Source organism: Nicotiana tomentosiformis, chromosome 2 (assembly GCF_000390325.3).
Source record: "Nicotiana tomentosiformis chromosome 2, ASM39032v3, whole genome shotgun sequence".
Classification (NCBI taxonomy): domain Eukaryota; kingdom Viridiplantae; phylum Streptophyta; class Magnoliopsida; order Solanales; family Solanaceae; genus Nicotiana; species Nicotiana tomentosiformis.
This window is the reverse complement of record NC_090813.1, coordinates 73116735-73144357: the sequence shown is the minus strand read 5'-3', so window position 1 is coordinate 73144357 and position 27623 is coordinate 73116735. Positions and strand designations below refer to the sequence as shown.

The 27623-nt window shown below is 39.7% G+C and overlaps 1 pseudogene; it reads right to left on the bottom strand.

Annotated features, from left to right (window-relative positions):
- Positions 1–25629, bottom strand: part of LOC104109762 (beta-galactosidase 9-like) — a 31183-nt pseudogene extending 5554 nt beyond the window's left edge.
- Between the last annotated feature and the right edge of the window lie 1994 nt (positions 25630–27623).

Sequence of the window (27623 nt, the reverse complement as noted above, 5' to 3'; positions counted from 1 at the left end):
ACAACCACTCTTTGTTTGAAGATTACATTAAGAATCATCGAGTTTGCACGCATTTGGACACTCAAACACACCTGCTCCTTGTGGAATTCGACCCCAACCTTTGTTGGGTTTATTATTGCTAATGACCGTGCTACTTTCATATAGAGAGTAGAATTGGATGTCACCAATAATTCCCAATGTTTTAGTTTACTTTGTTATTGTCAGAATATGTCCTAGGAATAGAATAAAGTTCCTAATTGGACACCAAAAGAAAAACAAATGTGCCTATTTTTTCTTTAATTTGAGAACAATAGCTTCTAAAGATACAAACAGAGTATTTAGGCACTATCTACATACCTAAAGTTTACCTTTGGCTGACCAAAAAAGTTAACAGAGAGGAACTAACCTAAGCATAGTTATCTAATAGCAAGAATTTACAGAATTATATTCCAAAATCAGTAGAAGAACAATACCACTCTGCCGAACTCCCAATAGCGACAGGGCTTGTCTACGAAAGATAAAAAAGCCATAGGATGATAGATCTAGTGAAAAGGTAGGAAGGCTTGCAAAGGAAGGTTTCTAATCATCTGAGAAGAGAGAATAAAGCACTCGAATGTGTAATTTTATGAATTGTCTAAAAACCTCTGGATTATACCAACGGATAGTAGAATTGATTGTTTGGACCTTCCAACTCATAGATGTAGATCCTAGACCCAAGAATAATTACTGCTTTTGAACATTTTGAAATTAGAGTTATGCTTTGTCGTTCTCTTTAAAGTCAAATCAAATTCATACAAATTTAAAAAATCTAAGGAATGTTGAAAATAGGAATGACTCTGAATCCTCATTTTTACAGTTGTATCTATTCTAATAAGTTATTAAAGAGCACCGTTAGTTCAATTTGATAGAACGTGGGTCTCCAAATCCCAATGTCATAGGTTCACAATTATTTACTTGAGCGAGCAGTCCAAACTTCAGTTATATTAGCTTGCACTAGAGGATCTTTCAAATTGGTCCAACCCTCTAGTTTATAGCCACTTCTTTTTGGTACCAATTTTTGCTTCGCTCATAACTTCTCTATTTACAGAAGAGTTTTGGTGGTATGTTTAGGACATTATTTAGCTTATCAACATAAATGTAAAAGATCTTCCTTGGTGGTGTTGCGTCTCCTGATTTTCAGAATATTTGTTTTTTCATCTATTAAGTCTGGCATATTCAGCGTTGGTGTCCCTCTCCATCCACTTAGCATATAGCTATCACTAATAAAAAGAATTCATCACGTGATGATCAAAACCTTTTGAAGAAACTCCTATGCTCTTTGCAGCTTTTAATTGTAAGGGTTGACCGACTTGTCCAACTAACTATAACACAATCATGAAATTATTTATTATCTGCAAAGAATGCAGTTTATCTACTCATTTGCAGCCAACATATTGTAAAGAAGACAGGTGAACGTGAAACTCAAAATTTATAAAATGAAAAAAAAAAAAAAAAAACAACATACCTGAGACACAATAGACAAGGAATTTGCAGCATGGCATTTGCCTTGAGAGAACTTTTGACAGCTGCCTTTCGGATTTCCATAGCTTGCAAATTCAATAGAGGAGATCGTATGCCCTTCGTCACATTGCAAGTGCATTTCTGGTGTTTTATCCATCAGAGACAATTTTCCATCGAACTCTGAGTGAGACCACATACGGAGAGGTGGATAGTGCTTTTCTGATACTTGAGCACATATGGTTTCAGTAGAATGCGTAGTAATGGAAATCTCAAATGGAGTCTTATCTGTTTCTTCAAAGATAACTAGTACATTATTAGAAGTCTTTAGCCATGATCTAGGTATGTGATACCTGGTTCGCCAAAGAAAAAAAACTTTATAAGCAACAGAATGTACCAGCTCAGATCCATTTCACAGAACCTACACATGACTTGATGCCAGGTGTGGCCTGGTACAATCATGAGAGCCAAAAATCCTACAATGTAAAATAGAATTTCAGCAAGTAAAAGAGGTCCATACCAGGCTTGAGTAAGCTCTCCACAATTTGTCCTACATTTATCAGAGTTGTAAGCACCACGATAATCACAAGTTCTTCCACATCCATTTTTTGGTGCAACCAAAGTCCAATATCTTCCTATATGGTTACCATTAACCCATGCCTGACCTTTTCCCATTCTACTGAAATCAAGGGCAACTGGATCTGTCCCGTCTGGTGCATCAAACTTCGTCTGCTCAACCAATGAGACACAAACCACTTAATATCACTCTTACACTAGCGAAGACAATCATCATATATAGAAGTAAACATAGGGGAGCACCTGTTCCAAGAAATTTTTTGGTAGCATACGAAAAAAAAAGAAGTGAATGGGTCGTAGAGAGTTCCTTATGTATGAGCTATTAGGGACCTATTCTCGAGAAGGAATGGAAGGGCTGATTTTCCTTTTACCTAATAACATTTTAATCTACAAACTACAACTAAGAAATAGCAATCTACAGACGGAAAAGAAGTCAAAAGAGGAAGAAAAGGATCCATATATGCGATACCAATTAGTTGGGACTAAAGCTTAGTAGTCATTAGACACATCTCAATTTATCCAAAAGTAGTCGTAGTTGTTACACTTACACTTGGTGTGATGTTTATTAAAAGTCCTTTTATTCTGGTTAGAGACTTGTGTCTCTGTAAAATTGGGAGATTTTGATAATCCTCAACTTTAAAGAACTCCTAATTTTCCTTAAAAGATATCTTATCACATATTGTAATGAAATGGACCCGAATAGAACAGAATGGATTCAAAGAATTACTTATAGCTGACTCCAATTAATTTGAAATTGAGGCATAGACAGTTGATTGATTGAAGTGAGAATGAAGGGTCCTTTATTGATTGAACAATTTTCCATTTTGTACTCCCAGATATCCGTAACAAAAATTGAAGGGAAGTCTCAGAGAATAAATAGTTAATCATAAGATTCTTAATATAGAATGTAATGAAAGACTTAAAATACGATCACAGCAATTGACTAAACAATACTGAACATCTCTTCTAGAGCAAGTCTTTCTAGAAGTATTGAATGTGGTGCTTCCTTCACCCACAAATAAAAGATAACTTAAGGAAGACAATAAAGGACATAAGTCATTCGAATTAAGGCATCAATGTCATAGATATGTAACTTGAGTAACTGAACAATGGTCATAAGCACATCTGCACAAGACAATTGAGACATTAATTTTAAGAAACTATATTGCCAATAATTAGCAAGTTTTCCTCTATGCTAGTGACAGCTGAATCTGGAATTAGAGCTTTGTCGACTTACCCTGTACCAGGAAAAGACTGATGGAATTGCATCATTCGGCAACTCAGTCCATCCTGCACTTTCAGTACTATTGACATCATATACTTTCAGGAATTCACCTTTGAGCCCCACCTGTTGAACAAATAACTAAAATTCAGGCTTCCTATATTTCAGTTGTATAATGAAATGGCATTCTGCAGTTTAATGATCTCCAACTTCACATGATGATCAATTTTTCCTCTTGCATGTGGAAGAAATGGTGCTCTTTTGCAAGTTGATTCTGTGTGCACAGCCTGAATTATATCAAGTTTTGTCGTTTCACAAGCAGAGAACAGATGGATAGAGAATCCTTGGGATTTTTAACCTTTTAGTTCATTATATTTTCAGTAGATATAGCCTGATATTCACTGAGAAAGGATGCATATTAAAAGGCTTATGAGCAAAATCTACCAGGAACTTTTTCTACATCTTATCCACAATTCTATCATCGATTTGTTCAGCACCATGAACACTTTTCAAATACCACTAATGAGTGAAAAGTAAACCCACTTGTCCTTCCAGTCTAGAGTAGTTTCTCATATTTTGGTTATTCTAATTGGTCTATTATTTCAAGTTACTTGCATATGCACATAATTAGAGCAAGGGATATCAGCCTCTGCAACACCTCCCATAAATGAGAAATTTAATCTTTTATCATGTGTGAACATCAAGATTCATTTAAGGTGAAGAAAATGAGGTACCTGGTAGGTCCATAAGGATGTTGTGAGATTAATATCCCCGTTTCTGCATCCTGTAAGCTTCAGTTGACCTTTAAAACCTGCCCCATCCTTCTCTAAGAAGGCACCATAATTCTGAAATTGTGGCAGAAAAGTCTTTTCAGCTTAGAGGTCAGTTTGATGAAGCTGAGAGGCTTTTATGGGTCACTTTAAAAATTTGGTAAAGCGTAAAGCGAATGGAAATTAGTGTGTAACATGCATCGTCACCAGTGATTCAAGGAAGGAAAGAAATAAGAAAGAGAAATGGAGGCAAGGGTTTCAAAATATGGAGGTTGGATAATGGGAGCTTTTATCTCCTTTTTCCCCCTTCTGATGAGAGTATGAGATGATACAGCTTCAGGTTTCACCCAAAACTAATATCACCTTTCCCAAATTTAAGATAATACTTCAGATTTAACATGGTCCTCATCAGGGTAAATCAACTTCTAAACTAGCTTTACCTGCAATCCCACCGTCTCAGACAATAGCAGTATGTCATTGTATCCCTGAACCAGCTTAACTGGTTGAACCACCTTGATCCATTTTCCTTTCATACTTCCTTCACTTGCAACAGACACATAACAGGGTAAAAGGGTAAGGGATTGGAGATATAAGGAGAACACGGGAAAGAAAAGACTTCAATAGAATGACCAGACATAGGGACCCTCTCAAAGCTAGCTTGGCTGATGTTTTAGCCCCGTGCACTATAAGCACAAGATTAGAGCATCGCATGACCTGTAGTCATAGTATTGCTTCACCTGACATTCCTAGCATACCTACAGCCATCCTATTCACCTCACTGCTCTAAGCGCAAAATGGTGGGAAGAAACCAGTATTAATTTCCTTTGTTTCTGGTGTGAACAGTGTCAGAAACAGGGATTCTTGTTTCAGTTCTAGTCTGGGTTTATGGTTTATTATCTTCATTTAGCTATAGCATACAGGTTGCTTAGCTTTAGGCTTGTTATCACTTTGCTGCTTTCTTAATCCCTGAAATTCACTGCACTATATTTGGTCTCACTTTGTCCATTTAGCAGCTCTTTTCGTGTTGTCAAAATGGCCTAGTTGCTGTTCAAATTTTGACAACCCTATTTTAATTCACTCTTATTAATTCTCCCTTCTACATAAGATACCTTCATTTTTTATCTTTCTATGGCCAATTCCAAGAGCCTTCAAAATAAACTGAGGCAATAACAGAATTTCTACTCGCTTTTCACTGATCACCCTATGACAGATGATCTACTTAATATGTCTCCATCTAGTAATGAGTATTTGACAGGTATTCAATGACAATGCATCAGACCGTCCCTATGCTCAGAGATGAAAATCATATTCATGTAAGCCAAGAAAAGTTCAATGCTTGAAGTACACTTTGACAATGCCAGCTGAACTGACTGCTAACGGAGGATTGAGTGCTACGTTAACACAAAGAGTAGAATGCATAATAAAGATAGCACAAAGTAAATCTAACCAAATACCTGCAAGCTGGCCATTAACAAATATGCGAACAAAGTCACGCATGCTATCAATATCAATCGTTGGACTAACATCATTTTCCTCCCAAAATGAGATGTCATCATCAGAAATATATATCCTGCATTCACCAGAGATTGCAGAGTAAATCATCACAATTTCAGTTTGCAACCAATGACAAATGTTATGAATAAATTTGAAACCAAATCTTGCAGAGTGTTTCTGCTGTTTGTGTTCTGTGCCTATTCACTTGTTAAAGGAATATAAAACACATCTGAGGAGAACCGGGAGACAGCAGAAAATTAAGAGAGTGACATTATTACATGCGGCATCATTAATATAGTTGCCTACCAAGCAATTCATCTCAAAAGCCAAAGGTACCAAAAAGGTTTGTAAATTTGTAGATTCTCGTCCAAAGAGGCTTGACATTGTTGATGCCAAACTATTCACAAGCAGACTCCGAACCAAATGCAAGGATAACAAAACTGGAAGCTCAGAGATATTATGCTCTGTCCATCCTCAAACCTCAAAGGAGTTCATTTTTCCTTATTTGATATTTTAATATTCCCTTCAGTCCTCAAATTTGAAATCCTCAGACTAAAGGTTAAGTATCACATTTCTCCAGTGATTCAAAAGCCAAGTAAAGGGGTAAAAAGGGAAAAGAGCAAACAAACACACAGAGTCACACAAAAACAGTGGCACTACAGGGAAAGAGAACAGTCTGGTTAAACCAGAAGTGTCCTGCCTGTAATTTTTGAAGTTAGTTTTACGTCTAATGTTAAGTTAGCAACAAGCAGATACCAGAGTGGTCATGTAAAGTGCTTGGCTTCTATGGGTATTTTCTCGTGTTTGAAGTTGGTTTCAACTCCAGTACATATGTCATCCTGAGAATGTGGTATAAGCGGTGAGGTTTTAAAGCTTTATCCTGAGAATTGGACAAATCCTATTATCAAGCGGCTCCAAATTAAGTGACAGAGTGAATGGAGAACAAGTCATTAACTTGCACTTATATTCGTTTTAGTTTAGATCAAGCTCTGCATCCAATCGAATACTGTCATATGAAATGGGATGGAAAGAGTGTTAGACATTATAAAGGTAGTAATCACTGTTCAGTCTGATCCTAACCTCATTTATAAGTTTGAAATACCTGGTCAGATACCACAGGTAGTCAGACTGGTCTTTTGTCACATTCAGATGCTCCAGTATCCCTTTAGAAGTGAAATTCTTGTCACCCCACACACCAAGTGGCTCCTTCAATGTCATCCAAGATTGTGAAATACTTCCCAGTTTGCTTTTAATCCTTAATTGCGGAAACAAGGAATTATTCCCAACTGAAACAGAATCAAGGCCCACTGTTGTGATTGAAGTCTGTGCCCCCACCTGTGTGAATGCAAGAGAAAAGAAATTAAATACATCATTAAAATTAATCACAAAGTACTACATTGTTTTAGAAGCGTTCTGGTGATGAGGTCACTATGTTGTACTTGAAAGAGAGTGGATCCTTGTTAGTTACTATATGATGATGAGGTTACTAAAGCAAGAGTTAGGCTTTAGTAACCAGGATAAATTTCTCTATCAAATAACTTGTGGTAGTAAGTGAACACTGTAGCTAATTCACAACACATCTCTAGGTCATATACCGACAGATCATAATTTACACATCGCTAGGTCATATACCGACAGATCATAATTTTTGATGAACTATTTGCCAAAAAGGGTGGTAAACATTTGCTTTTCAACCATTTTTTCAGAAGCTATAAGACACTACTTAGCCTGCAATGGAAAATCAACAATCTTTGTTATCGACCATCATCCACACAGAAATGGAATGATTGCAGCCTCAGTTTGTGGATGCCACACATATGAAAGCATTATCAATACAATATAACAAGCTGAAAAATAAAAGAAAATACTGAAACAAGTACACATGCAAGCATTGACAGCAATCTTTTGAAGTTCAAACTTATAATCTTTCATCTGTGGGAACATCGACAGACCTTAGCTGTGTTAAAAGCTGTGTTTCTGCAATCTGGCAGAATACTCACTGACCATGGAGGTAAAGTATACTCTTGACCATAAAATTTCACAGCTGCTGATTTGTGTTCATCAATATTTGTAATAAATGCTGCGCACAAGCTCTCATTCAAGGACAGATATTGGCCATGATAGACATGTGCCTGAAGTAACATGACAAGCATCAAATACCGAGGTATGAAAAGGGTAAATAAGAATTACGATGATTCACAAAATAAATTTTAAGGTGAGAAGAAGAGAGTAACTTTATCCTAAAATCAAAAGATACAAAATCTCATTCGTAATTCACAAACTTTCCCCAACGGAAGGTATTATGAACAAAAACTAAACAATTCTATAAATTAGATTGTGTTAGATTTTGGTAGACCATTACTCAATGGTAATTAATTTCCTGATCTGAAAGATAAACTTCTTTCCTCCTCCATATTAAGAAATCAAATCAACTAGATTTATCCATTGACCAGATTAATTTCCTGGTTAGAATGACAGATTTTCCTCCTATGTTTCTGCTATATATGGTGTTGTAAATAGCTTGTGATAATAAGAACCAGTGCAGAGAATTTTCTCATTGCTCTTATCTGCGTTTCTTCAGAAGGACGATAAAAATAGGTGGTATTTTTTTTAATCAAGTAATTTGTAAATGTAGGTGATATATTGTTCGTTCTGTTAGCAACAGATGACTGCAACCTCCTCAAAAAGCAAGAATAACAATAACTGTGCTGTGCTCCATCAAAGACATTATTAAGTGAAGCATCATAATAATAACAGATGGAGTTTTTGAATTATGAGATATGTCAAGGCATTTTGTAGCTGTCCCAGAACAAAGTAAAAACATGATGCGCCTTTCGAAATTAACAAAAAGTAATTGATACATCTGTAAAGGTACTCTGGCTAAAATATATTCATCAACATATATTCAACAAACGACATTTTATTTTACATTTCACGACACGTGGGTGGACTTACAGCAATACCCACTGGGATTACTCAAGCCCATAACTGACCTCTTGTTTTGGTCCCAGTTTAATATACTGAGGTGAATCGACAGCAACAAGAGCAGGTTCACAAAGCTTTATAGCAGCATGCAGATCCTTCAAGTGGCCCCATTTAGGTTGACGCAGTAGTCCTATACAGTATGGTGACCGTGAGAAAACAAGAGAGAGAAGAGATATTGATTATTTGATGATTATAATACACCTATTTATAGACGTAATGTGGGACAGTATCTTATTTAAAAACTTGGCACTTCTAATATTTTAACCTTAAGGATGATCCTACCACTAACACTTTAACATTCTATCAGTGAACATTTTAACAGAGACATTTTACATAAGATAAATATCAATGTAGTTATTAAGGCCTACTTAATGATTACTTATTAAAAACAAAAGATAGCACCAATGTACACCTGGCTATCGATTTTTTCCTTCGTAAGAATGTTCCTAAAGTAACAATACATGATACTCAAATATTCATCAAGTGGAGCATCATAATCATAGCTAGTGATTTGAGTTGGGCCTCCTGCAGTCCGGCCAAAGTTTGTCCCACCAAAATACTGGAATTACAAGATGAAACAGCCAGTCAGCGAGTAACTGATTGTTGCCGGCAGAGATCTAAGTTACAAGTATTTTTGCGTCAAATTACTGTAGTAGCAGTTAAAGAATTTTGTTACAAGAAACAGATTTCTTGCAAGAAGTGTAGGAAACTTGAAAGGAAATGGTTCCTTCTTATTTAAACTATCATCAGGCTTGAAAGGAAATGGCTACTTCTTATTTAATCTATCATTTTCCTCTCAAACAAACGCGTGCAAGAAAAATGATCTCTCGTTTATTTTCCAGCAGTTTCCTCAAGAAATACACTTTCTAGTGACTTTCTTGACATTCAAACAAACTTGAAGATTTTGCCCAGTACCAGTGAGTAACTTCAAGCACCTCCAGTTCACATAAATTGGTTATCAACATTTAGCCAGATAAGTAAAGGATCTATTCCTACTTCCTAAACTTTTCAACAAACAAATACTGGATATTGAACAAATTATAGTAATCAAGAAAGAGATACACAGGTGGAACAGGAGAATCTGCTATCAGTTAACAAGAAAATTTCCAAAAACAATGCCAGTTAGTAAGGTCAGCTGGAATAGGAGAGAAGTATGTTTAAGGCACATGCCTTATCTATATCAGACTGGAAGTAAACTTAGAGCACCATTTGTATCTAAATTACCATATAATAGTTCTGCAAGCTTCCCCCACGCTGAAAGAAACGAGCAATTGCAAATGCAATGTCCTCGGTAGGCCTATGCGGGAGTTTTTCCCCCCAATTTGCAAACCTGAAGGAAAGAAAAGAATAAAATTGTCTTTGTTTTCCTTTTTCTGGATGTTATTGACTCCTCAACTTAATTCAAAGAGTAACTAAGTGATCCTGCTTTCCTTTTTGCAATTGTATACATCAGAGAGAGACATAGAAACATCATAAAGAGCATTATATTAAGGGATATGAGCTCAACTGTACCAGGCTTCCTGGATCAGATTTCTCGAGTTAGATTTCAGTAGAACTATAGAGACATATGATCAATGTAAAGATCTTTAGCTCACAGATGAATTTCTAATACCAATTTAACTAAACAATCCACTGATCTAAACCTGACAAAAAAGCACTGTTCAAGATCTAACAGCATACCCTAAGCAAGCAAAGCACTCAACCACCATCCTTTAGCAACCTAATTTAAGACTTAAACTCGTTATCCTCCACCTTGTACGATTGTCTATCTTTCATGAGAGTAACAGATTGATTGAGCAGCTGACTCTGGGCAACTTATCTTTCTTGGACGATATGACACTCTCAAACTAGACACGTTTCTGCTGATCAAAGGCGTCCATCATTGCCCTTCTGAAATTATGATGGACCTCATATGCAGAGGGACAATTACTAAAGGGGAGTAGAAGGCTTCCCTCGTAACCGTAGAACTTTAACAAATCGAGTACTTATACTTCATATGCATTTATGATTATATACTGGTTCATTTCATTCTTTGAAGTTCTACAATACCTTTCTAATCACTTCCCTAACATTTGTGTCTTGACTCTTGATAATCTTCTCCTTCCATTAAAAAGTGATTTCACATATTTAAGCCAGTTTCAGGACTTCAAACATTATATATGAGAGAGATAAAAGGAACCTTCACTTATGAGATGGAACACTTATATGGCCAAACTGCCTTTCACGCAGATTTGCCATTATTCTAAGCTTTCCGAACGGAGGAAACAAGAAAGAATAGAAAGTCAAGTACTAAAGGTCAGAATCTGCAGAGAACAATTCTCAAAGTAGGTGCTTCTAGCAAGCAAGGAAATGTAGATTTTTAGTTCGTGATCCATCCAGAAGCCAAGTCACCTATAAGAGATCGTATAATCATATTCATATCACTAACAAGAATCTAAGGATTCCCGGAACCATGCACATACTGGTTCAGAATTCAATGAAACGAGAAAGAAGGACCTAACAAACAAGAAGCGATTATCATACCATCCATCCCAATTCTCAGTCCAAATTTTCGGTTTCTTCTCAGAATTTGGCCTGAACCCGTCACAATAGTATGCATTGCAAGTATCTATCTGTCAAAAAGAAAAATTCAATAATATAACAAGATAAAGAAAAAGCACCCCAGCCCTTTAAAGGAGGACTAACAATAGCACAAGAGAAATAAATAAAACAGAGAGAACTCTGCTTCCGAATTATAAATTTAATCCAAAAGCTTGAGAAACTATGGCTTCGTCATTTTAGATCAGTTTACCTCACTTCATGAGTTCGGTTAACTTGGAAATTCAAATACTTTATTCGTTCTGTATGATAAAGAGTTAAATTTGTTTAAATTTGTAAGTCAAATCAATTTGTTTAAAGAAGCTCAAGAAATGTGATCGCATATTCGCACCTAATTCTATGCACTGGTATTGTGCAACTGCTTCAATGAAATGAATTGCATTTAAATAAATTATCAAATAAATCTATCTTTATCAAAATTATCAGACACTAACTAGACCAGTTGGTCGTAATTAGAGAAGATCAGGAAATCAAGTGCAGTACAATGTATTCTGGAGCATCAGCTTGCTTGCACATGACCCATGGAACACCAGCGCCAAGACCAACTGCCATTTCAGCAGCCCATTTCATATATTTCTTCCCGTTTGGACCAAATGAGCTTTCAATATTTCCATATTCATTTTCAATCTGACAAAAAATAACACCAGACGAAGACATAACGTCAGTTTAACTATACAAACATACATGCAGAAGCATGAACAGAACATATGCAGAGAGAGGGGGAAGAAGGGGCTAGAGAAAAGTGCCAAATGGATCAGTGGCTGCAAATTTCATCTACAAACTGGACATCCAATGTCTGTGTCAAAAAACTGGACATCCAATAATCATTTCAAGAGGAAACTCCTCACTCTCAGTTGTAAGGTGCATTATTCATTCAATAATTTCAAGCAGTCTTTTTAGAAATTTTCCTATTTGTCTTACTAATAAAGTGCAGATGTCAGCGTTACAGCAATATTGATATTCTAGTTAGTGATTTAGAGTAAGAAATTTCAGAACCTGCAACAAAATGATCGGACCACCTTGCCATGAAAAGAGTGACTCTGCCATCATAAGATCAACTATCTTTTTTACAAAGCGCTCCATCTTCTCCTGGGTAAAGTGTAGGAACTTTTCAAATTACAATCCTCTGGCAGCCAATTATTTCTTTAAACTATCATAATGCAATTTGAGCAACGAAGTGTTAGAAAGCAAAACTTAAAGTTAGCTTATTCAATCATCAATCAACTACGCCTCAATCCCACATGAACATTAGCTAATACAGATAAAAATTTCTACATACAAGGAATGCAACCCAAAAAATGTATGGAGTAAGCCCTTTAATTATTGATCCAGATAATAACAAGAATGCACTTTCCCCGACAGAGAAACAAGTTGATAAGAGCGGCCTAGTTATTTGCTCCTAGGGAATATCTTGAGGGGGAAGGAAGAGAAGGACAGAACTAATTGTCTTCTCCAGTGTTGTTAAAAGTGACCGCTTCCTTGCTTAAAGCGAGAAGCGATGCGAAGCGAAGCATCTGGCGCTTCTCTGATCTGAAGCGTATCAGGTACACAAAAGCGATTGCTTCCCCTGAAAAAGCGAGAAGCGAGGAAGCGAACAAAGCGACAGAAGCGAGCGCTTTTCTTTATAACTGGGCTGCGAGTGTTAATTAATTAAAAAGGCTCTCTTTTTTTTAACTTCAAGATCATCAAGTTTGGTCCCAGGTATGTGTCCTCGTCCTCCTCCTCCTCCTCCTCCTTCTACTTCTTCTTCTTTCACTGTTTCAGTGTCTAAATAGTAGCGAAATGCTGGCGAATTTTTTTTTTCCCTTCACTTCTTCTTTTTCTCATTCTCCTCTTCTTCTTCTTCATTTTCTTTCACTGTTTTAGTGATAAATTGTAGCGAAATGCTGCCCATTTTTCGTTTCAGTTATACTGCCATTTTTTGGCATATTTACTGCTATTTTTTTCGTATCATTTATTCTTAGTTGTCTATGCAATATTTATTTTATTGTCATTCTCCTCTTCTTCTTCTTTTCTTCTTTTCTTCATTGTCTATGCAGTATTTATTTTAATTTTTTTTTAAAAATTCCGCTTCACTTCAAAAGGCGAACGATTCGCTTCTCGCATTAAGCGAAAAGGGGCTTATCGCTTTTCCTCGCTTCACGCTCTTCACAACACTGGTCTTCTCTCTACTTCTATAGTAACTTAATTCAGTTGAATTACAAGAGACACCTAATTATAGGTGATAAAAATATTGTAGAAAAAAAGTGCATGTAATTAAGAGAATACTAAAGATCCGAGTCAACAGAATTTCTAATTCTGACAGGGTATTTATTAGATCGGGCGTACTTAGTCGATTTAATAGATTGATTTAGCCGGAGCAAAACTGATACCAATCCGAGCCACTTCGCTAATAAAACATGACCAATTTACCAACCAACAAAATATTTTGTTAAATGTAAGTTCTTGTTAGTTTATCAAAAGAGATAAGTGCTATATATTACCTTGAATGGTGCATTATCCGTTCGAAATTCTATTCCAGGTATATCACGAAGCCATACAGGGAAGCCCCTACAATACAGGTAGTAAATTACTGTAACGATCCGGCCAGTCGTTTCGAGAGTTATAGCCCCGTTTTCCCCATTTCTACTTTTTTTTGTGTTATTCAGCTATATTATGTTATATCAGGTTAGTTGGTTCGGGTCCGGAAGAAACTCGGAGTAAATTGAGACACTTAGTCTCTTAAGTAGAAACTTAAGTTGGAAAAGTCAACCGGATGTTGACCTATATGTAAACGATCTCGGATTTAAATTCTGATAGTTCCGTTAGCTCCGTTAGGTGATTTTGGACTTAGGAGTGCGTCCGCAATGTGATTTAGAGGTCCGTGGTAGAATTAGGCTTGAATTGGCGAAATTGCAAATTTGACGATTTCAGTCGGCAGTGAAAAATTTGATATCGGGGTCGGAATGGAATTTCGGAAGTTGGATTAGGTTCGTAGTGTCATTTGTGATGTGTGTGCAAAATTTGAGGTCATTCGGACGTGATTTGATTGGTTTTGGCATCGGTTGCCAAATTTGGAAATTTAGAAGTTCTTAGGCTTGAATCCGACGGTAATTTGATGATTTGATGTTGTTTTGAGTGATTCGAAGGTTCGACTAAGTTGGTATGTTGATATATGACTTGTTTGTATTTTTGGTTGAGGTCCCGAGGGCCTCGGGGTGATTTCGGGTGGTTAACGGATTTGTTAAAGTTGGAAATTGCAGTTGGAGCTGCTGCTTCTGCTATTTCCGCACCTGCAGAAGAAAGGGTCGCAAGTGCGAGGCCGCTGGTGCGCGTGGGGAGTGCGCAGGTGCGGGAGATGCTGGGCCAAGGCTGGGAACCCAGGTGCAAAGAATTGGCCGCATCTGCGAGCCCGCAGGTGCGAGGCCTTGAGCGTAGATGCGGAGATGAGAAGTTTGGACTGGTTTCGCAGATGCGCACCTGGGATCGCAGATGCGAGTCCGCAGGTGCGAGGAAGGGGTCCGCAGGTGCGAAATCTGGGTGATTAAGTGAGTTGCACAGGTGCGGCTTCTTGGACCGCAGGTGCGGTCACGCGGGTGCGAAAAAATAGCCGCAGGTGCGAAAAACCTGGGCAGAAACCATAAATAGAACCCTTCGCGAATTTTGGTCATTCTTCACAATTTCAACTCGGTTTTTGGAGCTTTTGGGAGAGGTTTGAAGAGAGAATGAAGGGGATTTCGTTGAGATAAGTTACTTGAGCCCTAATACTTATATATATGGTGATTTCCCGTTGTTTTAATCATGGTAATTTGTGAAAATGAGGGGTTAGGGCTTGAAATTTTTGGAGAGTAATTTAAGGATTTGAAGGACCAACGATGTCGGATTTTGATGAATTTGGTATGGTTAGACTCGTGAGTGAATGAGCTTTCTAGTTTTATAAATTTTGTCGGATTTCGAGACGTGGGGTCGGGTTTGAGCCAATTTTGGGTTTTGGTCTAATTTTGCAGCTTTTCTTGTGGAATTTATTCCATTAGCGCGTATTGATGGTATTGTACTGATTGTGAATAGATTTGGAGCATTTGGAGGCCGAGTTCAGAGGCAAGAGCATTGCGGGGTAGAAATTTGACCGATTTGAGCTAAGTAACGGTTGTAAATCTAGTCTCGAGGGTATGAAACCCCGAATTTTGTATCATTCTACTATTTTTAGTGACGCACATGCTAGGTGACGGGCGTGTGGGCGTGCACTGTTGGGGATTGTGACTTGGTCTGTCCCGTATCAACTGTAAAGTTGCATATTTTTATGGAAATAATATGATACTTATGTGTTTTTAGAAAGAGTTCTGTTAATTGGGCTGAATGCCATGTTTGGGCCTTGTGCCAGTACTGTTTGGACCCTTAGGGGCTGTTTCTTACTATCCTCTTATTATTTTCGATTGAAAATCTATACTCAGTCATGTTTATACTTGTTTACCGCATAACTCAGTTTTATGACTCTATTTTGATGCACATAAATGTTTTGGGCCGAATGCCCTGTTTTACTGAAATTCCCGAGTGGCTTGATTTTTGAGGATGAATGTGGACCGGGGCTGCCCGCCTGCAGCATATTTTATGACTGAGTGAGGCCGAGGGCCTAATTTGTGAGGATGAGTGTGGATCGGGGCTGCCCGCCTGCAGCATACTTTATTATTATCGCACGTGAGTTGTCCGTGCAGATTATAGCGCTTGGGCTGAAGAATCCCCTCCGGAGTCTGCACACACCCCCAGTGAGCATAGGTACCTACTGAGTGCGAGTGCCGAGTGCCGAGTGATGATTGACTGGGAGGCATGAGTGATTGTGAGGTATGCCCGAGTGGCAAGAGTGATTGTGAGGTATGCCTGAGTGGCACGAGTGACTGTGAGGTTTGCCCGAGGGGCTATTTATGAGTGATGTTTTGCCCGAGGGGCTGTTTATGATTTCATCATTTTTGCTCACTTTTGCATTGAGCCTTTGTTTGAAAAAAAATGTTGGAAAAAATATCTTTAAATGATTTTTATTGGAACCGGGTTTAAACAAGATGATTCGATTCAAACACTGATTTTTAAAGCATGTTGTACTTTACTGAGATTTTATGATATGAATGTTATACTCTTATTTGCTCGTCACTACTGCTCAGTCTTTATTAATTATTGTTACTTACTGAGTTAGCTTACTCACGTTACTCACTGCACCTTGTGTGCAGATTCAGGTATAGCTGGACACGGTAGCAATTATTGAGTGTTCTGGTTGCAGAGTTTTCTTGGAGATAGCAAGGTAGTTGTTTGGCGATCACAGCCCCTGCTCTTCTCCCTCTTATCTTCCTCTAGTTGTATTTAGCTATTTTTCAGGCTGAGTTTGGCTTGATATTGTTAGACATATTGTAGCAGATGCTCATGACTAGTGACACCCCGATGTCGGGCTTTTTTTTTCCGCACTTTTATTTTGATTTGAACTCTTTAAATGGAGGTTTTATGTTAAATAATCTTAAAATTTTCTTTGAAATGAAAATATTGGTTTGTTTTGGAAATGAGTCGGCTTGCCTAGTTGCACGATAGGCGCCATCACGACAGAGGTTAGTTTGGGTCGTGACAGATTGGTATCAGAGCCTAGGTTACATAGGTCTCACGAGTCATGAGCGAGTTTAGTAGAATCTTGCGGATCGGTACAGAGACGTCTGTACTTATCTTCAGGAGGCTGCAGAACCTTTAGGAAACTTCACATTCTTGGATTCTTGTCGTGTGAATCTGTTGATTCTAGTAACTAAACATCTGTTGTTTCATTCTCTCATAGATAGTGAGGACTCGTACTACCGGTCAGGAGGGCCAACCACCAGTACCACAAGCGAGGGCCGCGAGAGGCCGAGGCCACGGTAGAGGCCGTGGTAGGGGCAGAGGTGTAACCCGTACAATATTTGGGGCAGTACCTACAGATCCACCGGTTGTCCCAGATCAGGACCAAGTTCCAGTTGTTGATGCACCAGCTCAGGCACCACATGTGCCTATTGTGATTCTAAGCCTTCAGGAGGCCCTAGCTCAGATTCTGACAGCGTGTACTGGCCTTGCTCAAGCGGTCTCTATTTCGACGGCCGCAGCCACTTCTCAGGATAGGGGAGGCATTCAGACTCCCATCACTCGCACACCCGAGCAGGTTATTCAGGGACTTCAGACACCAGAGGCACCACCAGCCCAGCCGGTTACTGTTGCTCAGGATTATGTGGTTACTATTATGCCTGAGGATGATCAGCGTAGGTTGAAGAGGTTTGGGAGACTTCAGCCACCACCTTTCAGTGGTACAGAGAGAGAGGATGCTCAGGACTTTTTGGACAGGTGTCAGAGGATACTCTGTACTGCTGGTATTTTGGAGACTTGTGGGGTCTCATTCACTACCTTTCAGTTTTCTGGGACTGCACTCAGATGGTGGGAGACTTACGAGAGGTGTAGGCCTGTTGGCGCAGCACCCCTTACTTGGCAGCAGTTCTCCTTGGTCTTTTTGGAGAAGTTCGTGCCTCGATCCCGCAGAGAGTAGCTGCGTAGACAGTTTGAGCGGCTCCGCCAGGGTGATATGTCTGTGACGCAGTATGAGATACGGTTCTCCGAGTTGGCCCGTCATGCTATCTGGTTGGTTCCCACGGACAGAGAGAGGATCATGAGGTTTATTGATGGCCTCACTTATCAGCTACAGTTGCTCATGACCAGGGAGCGGGTTTCGGGTGCTACCTTTGATGAGGTTGTCGACATTGCTCGGCAGATTGAGATGGTTCGCGGTCAGGAGAGGGTTGAGCGGGAGGCCAAGAGGCCTCGTGGTCAGGGTGGATTCAGCGGTGCTCCTTTTGGGGGTCAGTTCCAGCACGGTAGAGGTCGTCATTTCAGACAGGCTCAGTCAGCTCGGCCATTTCATCGGGGTGCATCATCTGGCCATGGTTCTCACAGTTCTCATCAGGGCCACTCATCACTTAGTGCCCTTCCAGTTTAGAGTTCGTCCCGTGCTCCACCTGTTCAGGGCTTTTCCATGCCAAGTTCTTCTACCAGTCATCCCGGTGCTAGGGGTTCCCTTCAGTTTCTGCCGCCAGCACCATGGAGTTATTTTGAGTGTGGGGAGATTGGGCATATGTAGAGGCAGTGTCCTCGTCGTCATGGAGGTCTATCTCAGCAGAGGAGTCAGTCTCCAACTACAGCACCAGCTACCTCACCATCCGTCTAGTCAGCTCGGGGTGGAGGTCAGTCAGCTAGGGGTCGCCCTAGAGGGGAGGCAGATCAGGGGGTGGTCAGGCCCGTTTCTATGCTCTCCCTACCAGACCAGATGTTATTGCTTCAGATTACAGGTATTGTCTCAGTTTGCCACAGAGATGCCTTAGTATTATTTGACCCTTGTTCCACGTATTCATATGTTTCCTCATATTTCGCCCATTTTCTAGATATGCCCCGTGAGTCCTTAGTTTTTTCTGTACATGTATCTACTCCTGTGGGCGATACTATTATTGTGGACCGCGTATCGGTCATGTGCGGTGACAATTGGGGGTCTGGAGACCCGAGTAGATCTATTGTTGCTCAGTATAGTTGACTTTGATGTGATATTGGGTATGGATTGGTTATCTCCATGTCATGCTGTTCTAGATTGTCACGCTAAGATGGTGACGTTGGCTATGCCGGGAATTTTGAGGGTTGAGTGGAGCGGTTCTGTAGATTATGTACCAAGTAGGGTAATTTCATATTTGAAGGCTCAGCGCATGGTTGAGAAGGGTTACCTATCTTATTTGGCTTTTGTGAGGGATGTTAGTGTAGAGACTCCTGTCATTTATTCTGTTCCGGTGGTACGTGATTTTTCGGATGTGTTTCCTGCAGACCTACCGGGCATGCCGCCTGACAGGGATATTGACTTTGGTATTGATTTGGTGCCGGGCACTCAGCCCAATTCTATTCCACCGTATCGTATGGCACCGGCGGAGTTGAAGGAATTGAAAGAACAACTTTAGGAACTCCTTGATAAGGGGTTTATTCGGCCTAGTGTGTCACCTTGGGGTGCACCGGTTCTATTTGTGAAAAAGAAGGATGGTTCCATGAGAATGTGTATTGATTACAGGCAGTTGAACAAGGTCACAGTCAAGAACAAGTATTCTTTGCCTCGTATTGATGATTTATTCGACCAGCTTCAGGGAGCGAGGGAGTTCTCCAAGATTGATTTGAGGTCCGGTTATCAACAGCTGAAGATTCGGGATTCAGATATTCTCAAGACAGCTTTCAGAACCCGATATGGCCATTATGAGTTCTTGGTGATGTCTTTTGGGCTGACCAATGCCCCAGCATCGTTCATGCATCTGATGAACAGTGTATTCCAGCCCTATTTGGACTCATTCATCGTTGTATTCATTGACGACATCCTGGTGTACTCTCGTAGCCAGGAAGAGCACGCTCAGCATTTGAAGATTGTATTACAGAGATTGAGGGAGGAGAAGCTTTATGCAAAGTTCTCCAAATGTGAGTTTTTGCTCAGTTCAGTAGCATTCTTGGGGCACGTGGTGTCCAGCGAGGGTATTCAGGTGGATCCGAAGAAGATAGAAGCGGTGCAGAGTTGGCCTAGACCGTCCTCAGCCACAGAGATTAGGAGCTTTCTTGGTTTGGCGGGTTACTACCGTCGCTTTGTGGAGGGATTTTCATCTATTGCATCGCCCTTGACCAAATTGATCCAAAAGGGTGCTCCATTCAGGTGGTCGGATGAATGTGAGTAGAGCTTTCAGAAGATCAAGACTGCTTTGACCACAACTCTAGTGTTAGTTCTGCCATCAGCTTTAGGTTCTTACACCATGTATTGTGATGCCTCGAGGATAGGCATTGGTTGTGTTTTGATGCAGGAGGGTAGGGTAATTGCCTATGCTTCGCGCGAGTTGAAGACCCATGAGAATAACTATCTTGTCCATGATCTTGAGCTAGCAGCCATTGTTCACGCCTTAAAGATTTGGCGTCACTATTTGTATGGGGTTCATTGTAAGATCTATACTGATCACCGGAGTCTGCAGTATTTGTTAAAGTGGAAGGATCTTAATTTGCGTCAGCGGAGATGGTTGGAGCTTCTTAAGGACTATGATATCACTATTTTGTACCATCCTAGGAAGGCCAATGTGGTGGCCGATGCTTTGATTCGCCGGGCAGAGAGTTTGGGGGGTTTAGCATATCTTCTAGCAACAGAGAGACCTTTGGCATTAGATGTTCAGACCGTAGCAGGCCAGCTTGTCAGATTGGATATTTCGGAGCCTAGTCGGGTATTGGCTTGTGTGGTATCCAGGTCTTCTCTTTATGACCGTATCAGGGAGCGTCAGTATGATGACCCTCACTTGCTCGTTCTTCAGGACAGGGTTCAGAGAGGTGATGCTAGGGATGTGACTATTTGTGATGACGGGGTGCTGAGAATGTAGGGCCGGATATGTGTGCCAAATATAGATGGGCTTCAAGAGCTGATTCTTGAGGAGGCCCACAGCTCGCGGTATTCCATCCATCCGGGTGCCATAAAGATGTACCAGGATTTGAGGCAACACTATTGGTAGAGGCGAATGAAGAAGGATATAGTTGGGTTTGTGGCTCGGTGTCTAAACTGTCAACAGGTTAAGTATGAGCATCAAAGACCGGGTGGCTTGCTTCAGAGGTTAGAGATCCCAGAGTGGAAGTGGGAGCGGATCACTATGGACTTTGTAGTTAGGCTTCCACGAACTTTGAGGAAGTTCGACGCTATTTGGGTTATTGTGGATCGACTGACCAAGTCTGCGCACTTCATTCCAGTTGGTACTACTTACTCTTCAGAGCGGTTGGCTGAGATTTACATCCGAGAGGTTGGTCTCTTACATGGTGTCCCAGTTTCCATCATTTTAGTTAGGGGTACTCAGTTCACATCGCAGTTTTGGAGGGCCGTGCAGTGAGAGTTGGGTACTCAGGTTGAGTTAAGCACAACTTTTCACCCTCAGACGGACGGGCAGTCCCAGCGTACTATTCAGATATTGGAGGACATGTTGCGTGCTTGTGTCATTGACTTTGGGGGTTCATGGGACCGGTTTCTGCCACTCGCGGAGTTTGCATATAACAACAGTTATCAGTCGAGTATTCAGATAGCTCCGTACGAGGCTTTGTATGGGAGGAGGTGTAGATCTCCGGTTGGATTGTTTGAGCAGGGTGAGTCTAGGCTCTTAGATACAGACTTGGTCCAGGACACATTAGATAAGGTGAAATTGATTCAGGAGCGGCTTCGCACGGCGTAGTCTAGGCAGAAGAGCTACGCGGATAGGAAGGTCCGTGATGTGTATTTTATGGTTGGGGAGAAGGTTTTGCTGAAGGTATCACCCATGAAAGGTGTTATGAGGTTTGGGAAGAGGGGCAAGTTGAGCCCCCGATTCATTGGGCCTTTTGAGGTGCTTCAGAGAATAGGGGAGGTAGCTTATAAGCTTGCCTTGCCACCCAGCTTGTCGAGTGTGCATCCAGTGTTTCATGTTTCCATGCTCCGAAAGTATATTGGAGATCTGTCCTATGTTTTGGATTTCAGCACAGTTCAGTTGGAGGGTGATATGACTTATGATGTGGAGCCGGTGGCTATTTTGGATCGGCAGGTTCGAAGGTTGAGGTCAAAGGATATAGCTTCAGTGAAGGTGCAATGGAGAGGTCAGCCTGTGGAGGAGGCCACTTGGGAGACGGAGTGGGAGATGTGGAGCAGATATCCATGCCTATTCGAGACTCCAGGTATGTTTCTAGACCCGTTCGAGGACGAACGAATGTTTAAAAGTAAATCACTGTATTGACCCGGCCGGTCATTTCGAGAGTTATAGCCCCGTTTTCCCCATTTCTACTTCTTTTTATGTTATTCAACTATATTATATTATATCAGGTTAGTTGGTTCGGGTCCGGAAGGAACTCGGAGTGAATTGAGACACTTAGTCTCTTAAGTAGAAACTTAAGTTGGAAAAGTCAACCGGATGTTGACCTATGTGTAAACGATCTCGAATTTGAATTCTGATGGTTCCGTTAGTTTCGTTAGGTGATTTTGAACTTAGGAGTGCATCCGGAATGTGATTTGGAGGTCCGTGATAGAATTAGGCTTGAATTGGCGAAATTGCAAATTTGACGATTTCAATCGGCAGTGGAAAGTTTGATATAGGGGTCGGAATGGAATTCCGAAAGTTGGAGTAGGTTCGTAGTGTCATTTGTGACGTGTGTGCAAAATTTGAGGTCATTCGGATGTAGTTTGATTGGTTTTGGCATCGGTTGCCGAATTTAGAAATTTAGAAGTTCTTATGCTTGAATCCGACGGTAATTTAATGATTTGATATTTTTTTGAGTGATTCGAAAGTTCGACTAAGTTGGTATGTTGATATATGACTTGTTGATATTTTTGGTTGAGGCCCTGAGGGCCTCGGGGTGATTCCGGGTGGTTAACGGATTTGTTGAAGTTGGAAATTGCAGCTAGAGCTACTGCTTCTGCTATTTCCGCACCTGCGGAAGAAAGGGTCGCAGGTGCGAGGCCGCTGGTGCGCGTGGGGAGTGCGCAGGTGCGGGAGACGCTGGGCCAAGGCTGGGAACGCAGGTGCGAAGAATTGGCCGCATCTGCGAGCCCGTAGGTGCGAGGCCTTGAGCGCAGATGCGAAGATGAGAAGTTTGGACTGGTTTCGCAGATGCGCACATGGGACCGCAGATGCGAGTCTGCAGGTGCGAGGAAGGGGTCCGCAGGTGCGAAATCTGGGTGAGTAAGTGAGTTGCACAAGTGCGGCTTCTTGGACCACAGGTGCGATCGTGCGGGTGCGAGAAAATGGCCGCATGTGCGAAAAACCTGGGAAGAAACCATAAATAGAACCCTTCCCGAATTTTGGTCATTCTTCATAATTTCAACTCGGTTTTTGGAGGTTTTGGGAGAGGTTTGAAGATGGAATCAAGGGGATTTCGTTGAGGTAAGTTACTTGAGCCCTAATACTTGTATATATATGGTGATTTGCCGTTGTTTTAATCATGGTAATTTGTGAAAATGAGGGGTTAGGGCTTGGAATTTTTGGAGAGTAATTTAAGGATTTGAAGGACCAAACGATGTCGGATTTTGATGAATTTGGTATGGTTAGACTCGTGAGTGAATGAGCTTTCTAGTTTTGTAAATTTTGTCGGATTTTGAGACGTGGGGTCGAGGTTGAGCCAATTTCGTATTTTGGTCTAATTTTGTAGCTTTTCTTGTGGAATTCATTCCATTAGCGCGTATTGATGGTATTGTACTTATTGTGAATAGATTCAGAGCATTTGGAGGCCGAGTTCAGAGGCAAGAGCATTGCGGGGTAGAAATTTGACCGGTTTGAGGTAAGTAACGATTGAAAATCTAGACTCGAGGGTATGAAATCTCGGATTTTGTATCATTCGACTATTTTTAGTGACGCACATGCTGGGTGACGGGCGTGTGGCCATGCACTGTTGGGGATTGTGACTTGGTCCGTCCTGTAGAAACTATAAAGTTGCATATTTTTATGGAAATAATATGATACTTATGTGTTTTTAGAAAGAGTTCTGTTAATTGGGCTGAATGCCATGTTTGGGCCTTGTGCCAGTACTGTTTGGACCCTTAGGGGCTGTTTCTTACCATCCTCTCATTGTTTTCGATTGAAAATCTATACTCAGTCATGTTTATACTTGTTTACCGCATAAATCAGTTTTATGACTCTATTTTGATGCACATAAATGTTTTGGGTCGAATGCCCTGTTTTACTGAAATGCCCGAGTGGCTTGATTTATGAGGATGAGTGTAGACCGGGGCTGCCCGCCTGCAGCATACTTTATGATTGAGTGAGGCCGAGGGCCTGATTTGTGAGGATGAGTGTGGATCGGTTCTGCCCGCTTGCAGCATACTTTATTATTATCGCACGTGAGTTGTCCGTGCAGATTATAGCGCTTGGGCTGAAGGAGCCCCTCCGGAGTCTGTACACACCCCCAGTGAGCGCAGGTACCTACTGAGTGCGAGTGCCGAGTGCCGAGTGCTGAGTGACTGGGAGGCATGAGTGATTGTGAGGTATGCCCGAGTGGCAAGAGTGATTGTGCGGTATGCCCGAGTGGCACGAATGACTGTGAGGTTTGCCCGAGGGGCTGTTTATGAGTGATGTTTTGCCCGAGAGGCTGTTTATGATTTCATCATTTTTGCTCACCTTTGCATTGAGCCTTTGTTTGAAAAAAATTGTTGGAAAAAATATCTTTAAATGATTTTTACTGGAACCGGGTTTAAACGAGATGATTCGATTCAAATACTGATTTTTAAAGCATGTTGTACTTTACTGAGATTTCATGATATGAACGTTATATGCTTATTTGCTCGTCACTACTGCTTAGTCTTTATTTATTATTGTTACTTACTGAGTTGGCGTACTCACGTTACTCCCTGTACCTTGTGTGCAGATTTAGGTGTAGCTGGACATGGTGGCAGTTATTGAGTGTTCTGGTTGCAGATTTTTCTTGGAGATAGCAAGGTAGCTGTTTGGCGATCACAGCCCCTGCTCTTCTCCCTCTTATCTTTCTCTATTTGTATTTAGCTATTTTCCAGGCTGAGTTAGGCTTGATATTGTTAGACAGATTGTAGCAGATGCTCATGACTAGTGACACCCCGATGTCGGGCTTTTCTTTTCCGCACTTTTATTTTGATTTGAACTCTTTAAATGGAGGTTTTATGTTAAATAACCTTGAAATTTTCTTTGAAATGAAAATATCGATTTGTTTTGAAAATGAGTCGGCTTGCCTAGTTCCACGATAGGCGCCATCACGACAGAGGTTAGTTTGGGTCGTGACAATCACCTAGTGAGATCAACAGAGAAGCACCTCATTCGTGACACGAATGTGTTAATGCCCTTCTACTAAATTCTGTTATTGACTGCTCTACTTTGTTTCTTTAATTTAAGTGATCTTCACATTTCTCGGTGCTACCTAGTCAGCTGTTGAATTACTAAAAATTATCATTTTAACATAGCATCCTTCCCTGTTGCTGATCACCTTGTGAGGTCAAAACTAGTGTATTTATTCAAAAGTTGTTAACTTTTAGCTTTGAAATAATAGACTAGATTGCGAAGCATGAACAAACACATTTTACATGAACTAATGATAAAGTCAAAACTGAGCACAACAATCATGAAAGAAGAACATTACCCGAAGTTTCACTCCGCGCAAGCATAAGGACCTATTCGAAGAAAGAGATATAGTCCATGAGACCCAACTAGCTTTGCAAACTTGGCAATATCATATCTTTCTTCAAAGTTATACTGAAAAGGGAAGCATCGAAAGAGAGAAGCAGTTCAGAAATATCAAGAACTAAAACTAATCAAGGTTAAAGAAATTATATAGCAGAGAATACAAAAGATTCAATTGAATACAAGACCAACAAAGCAACAAACACCAAAAATGCAAGGTATTTCAGGAAATGAATACCTGTCCTCTCACTGGCTCATGACCGTTCCAAAAAGTATAAGTCTCAATCACATCTGCACCACCTTCTTTGCTCCTAGCTATCAGTTGAGGCCACATCTGGCATATATGACATGCAAAATACTTCTGGCATTTGACTTTGAATTATCTTCTAAGTGAGGATCATATTAATGATAATTTGATTCACATAGCATATTTTCCAGCTATTTATTCCATCTCCCAAATGTTAGAATAACTATTATATATCCCCAATCTTTTTTGGGAAACCTATCTTTATTCATTGTGGTAAAAACAATAATCATATACCACACATAAAAAATTATTAGATAGTAAAAATATTTGGTTTCTGATCCTAAACCAATTGTGAGGGGAAGACTTATCATATTTTGTTGGTCTGATGCATACAAGTGCTGCTGTATGCAATTTAGAAAATCTTAGACCAACACATGAGGCTTTGTTATCATAAGCAATAGTTAAACCATAAATAGGAGGTATTCAATGTTAAACTAGCTTGGATATAAATCAACATCATTAAGATGAACTATCTTGATTTCATAATCTGAAAATTATGCTTTTACTTGAGAAAAGCAATTTCAAATGCCGAACTGCAGGTTGACAATAAACACACATGCAACCATCTTATATATGCATTTATAAGTTGTTCACATGATGGTGAATATGCCCATATTCACCTTTTATATATTCCAGAATTCAGGGATCTTAGACTTTAGCTGATATAATCAATTTATTATGAGAACAAGCAACACAATAGAATTCTTGAAGAATCTTCTAGTTCTTCAGTATATGTTTATCTGAATTCTCAAATAGCTCATTTAAAAATGGCAAATGAAAACTTCAAGTTTATCATGGCATGTGCTATCTCTTAGTAAGCTTCTGGTTTACTATGGCATAAATTGTTGCATTAGTAAACTTCTGATTTACTGTGGCTACTTTTGTATAAAGGAATTTCTGATTTACTGTAGCTACGTTTGCCTCAATAAAAGTTATGATTTACTGTAACTGCTTTTACATTAGTAAACTTTTGGTTTACTGTGATACATGATATAGTACAAATTGAAGAATAAGGTGGGTCACTTCTCACATACATATTATTTTACCCCATATGATTGTGGAAACATGAAGATTTTTAATCTTCCAATCATTTGTAATCTCAATATGATAGCCATTTGTATTAGTAAACTTCAACTTTACTACAACATATTTTTTAATCATAATTATATAATATGAATGACATATTTGTATATAAGCTCTTCGAGAGCCTTCGTTTATTATCCACAATCTAATATTTATTGGACACTACTGGTGTCATATGTCTTCTAGACAAACAGCTAGCTCTTCGGGAGTTGTTGATATATTTTGTACTATCAAATATTACTCAGACACTTCTGGTATCATGAGAGAAAATTATAATCAAATAAATAATATAAAACAATTGTTTAAGCACAAGAAAACATCTCTTTATAATATCTTCGGGAGCAAATTTAAAATACGAAATATTGAGTATATATTCTCTCAATCATATTAACTCTTCTGAAGGTGAATTGTAATATATTTACATCAAGAGGAGTTTTCTATTTATGACTTTATTAATATTATCACATTCAATTCAGGGAATGGATTAATATTTATCAAAAATTCTCATCCTTCAATAAATCGAACATGATTATCTGAACGCGCATTAATCACATCAAATTGTGATGCTTCAACCTCTTTTAAAATATTTACTACTTCAGGAGCAAATCGAGGCGTGCATGTAATATAGAGAATATTTCTCTAGCTTATCTTTAATTGTAATCATAGAAAGCCTAAATTATCACTTCTGGTGGTCATAGGCATATACCACTTCGAGTGGTTAACAAAATTTAGTTACAATGAGATATACGAAACATAACTACTTCTGGTAGTTGTATATTTCTTGCAAACTCTGCTGGAGTTTAAGTGGATTTAATAATGTTATCCACTTTATAATTCTTTATTAAGATAATTAGGATGAAAACAAACTAAAATAGGTATTATATACATAACATATAACCAAGCAAGCGATGATAAAGATATTAAAATATAAGCAAAAG